Raw genomic sequence first — 2,608 nt, forward strand, 5'->3', positions numbered from 1 at the left:
CAAAAAAGATCAAACATAACAAGTTTTGTAAATAATGTTGAAAAATGAGAACCCTTGCATATCATTGATGTGAATGTAAATTAGTTGAGTCATTCTGGAAAACAACATGTAAGTTTCTCAAAAAATTAAAAATAGAACTACCATATCCACCAATGCCACCCCTGAGTATATATCTAAAGAAAATGAAATCACTATATTGAAGAGAGAACTACATTCTTATGAACATTAGCCACAATAGGAAATCAACCTAAGTGTTCATCAACAGATGAATGGATAAAGAAAACGTGATGTGTATACACAATACAATATTACTCAGCCTTGAAGTTGGAGATATTCCATGTTAATAATAGCACTATTCACAATAATCACAATATGGAATCAAATTAAGTGTCCATCAAGTGGTGACTGGGCAAAGAAAATAACGTACATATACATAATGGAGTACAATTCAGCCATAAAATGAATGAAATTCTCTAATTTGTGACAACATAGACAGAACTAGAGATCATTATATTAAGTGAAATAAGTCAGACACAGTAAAGCGAGTACCACATGACCTCATTGATATGTGGAATCTAAAAAAGTTGATCTCATAGAAATTGAGAGTAGAATGATGGATACCAGAGGCTGGGAACAGCAGGGGATAGAACAAGGAATTGGCAACATTTCATCAATGGGTACTAAGTTACAGTTAGATAGGAACAAGAAGTTCTTGGGTCCTCTAACAAAGTAAGGTGACTGTAGATAACAATAATGTACCGTACATTTTAACAAGCTTGAAATAACTGAAAGTTTTCACCATAAATAAATTATAAATGTTTGAGGAAATAGACATGTATAACCTGATTTAAACATTCACAATGCTTATGAGTCTTAAAACAGTACATGGTACCATATTAACATGTACAATTTTCACGTTTTTATGTATAAGTTTAAAATATTTTTAAATCAAGGGGGAAAAAAAGAAATCCTGCTATTTGTGACAACATGGATGATACTGAAGGACATTATGTGAAGTGAAATAAGCCAGGCATGGAAGGACAAATATATATCATGATCTTACTTTTATGTGGAATCTTAAAAAAAATAAACTCATAGACATAGGCAGTAGCATGGTAATTGTTAGGGACTGGGGCAGTAGAGGGGAATTTGGGAAGACGTTATTCAAAGGATACAAAATTTCAGTTAGATAAGAAAAATAATTTCAAGAAGTCTATTGTGAAATGTGATAACCATAGTTAATAATAATGCATTACAGGGCTGGGGATGTGGCTCAAGTGGTAGCGCGCTCGCCTGGCATGCATGTGGCCCGGGTTCGATCCTCAGCACCACATACAAACAAAGATGTTGTGTCCACTGATAACTAAAAAGTAAATATTAAAAAATTCTCTCTCTTTTTAAAAAAATAATAATGCATTACATTCTATAAAAATGCTAAGAAAAAGAGATTTTAAATATTCTCACCACAAAAATGACAACTGTAAGGTAATGTTTGTTAATTAGCTCAAATTAACTATTCAATAATGTATTTGTATTTCAAATCATCATGTTATACACAATAAATAAATACAAGTGTTATTTTTTAATTTTAAAAATAAGCAATAAAATAAAAGCACTTTCTAGTTGGTTTCTACACTTGAAACTAGCCAATTTTAGGAAGAGCAGGAGGTAAAGATTAACATTAAACAGAGACATGAGGTGGGAGGGAAAGGGAGAGAAAAGGGAAATTGCATGGAAATGGAGGGAGACCCTCATTGTTATACAAAATTATATAAGAGGTTGTGAGGGGAATGGGGAAATAAACAAGGAGAGAAATGAATTATAGTAGATGGGGTAGAGAGAGAAGATGGGAGGGGAGGGGAGGGGGGGTAGTATAGGATAGGAAAGGTAGCAGAATACAACAGTTACTAATATGGCATTATGTAAAAATGTGGATGTGTAACCGATGTGATTCTGCAATCTGTATTTGGGGTAAAAATGGGAGTTCATAACCCACTTGATTATAATGTATAAAATATGATATGTCAAGAGCTTTGTAATGTTTTGAACAACCAATAAAAAAATAAAAAGAAAAAAAAGAAACTAGCCAATTTTAATATTAATAGTGGTAATTAGGATTCTTGATTCACATTATTTTTAAAAAACTGCACTTGTTCTTTTTAGTTGGTTAGTTTCCAAATAAAGCTTATTTCAGTTTTGACTGCTAAAGATTGGATGGGGAATATTATTAGCCATAAAACATTGCAAACCTTTGAGAAAGATAAAGGGGGGAGGAAAAATGTTAATTTGTCTAATTCTCATTGATAGTATAGATTTTATGCATGAATAAGGTTTTGGGGGGGGAGGGGGGAAATAACCAAAATTGTTAGACATGCTCAACTCACAGCTCCAGAATAATGATTGTCCTTGACCTGCAGACCAGCTCTATTCTCAAATTTCTAAACTCCAAAGAAATGTAGTTGACTGACGCTTTATCTTAGAGCCTGTGGGCTAATTTCAGTATTTTTTATCTACATTCTGGCAAAATCCTTCACCACAACTTTCGTGTATTGATTTCCATCCCTGAACTTTCCTCCCAAATTTTCTGGTTTACTGGAAATGCCAGTAC

Source organism: Callospermophilus lateralis, chromosome X (assembly GCF_048772815.1).
Source record: "Callospermophilus lateralis isolate mCalLat2 chromosome X, mCalLat2.hap1, whole genome shotgun sequence".
Classification (NCBI taxonomy): domain Eukaryota; kingdom Metazoa; phylum Chordata; class Mammalia; order Rodentia; family Sciuridae; genus Callospermophilus; species Callospermophilus lateralis.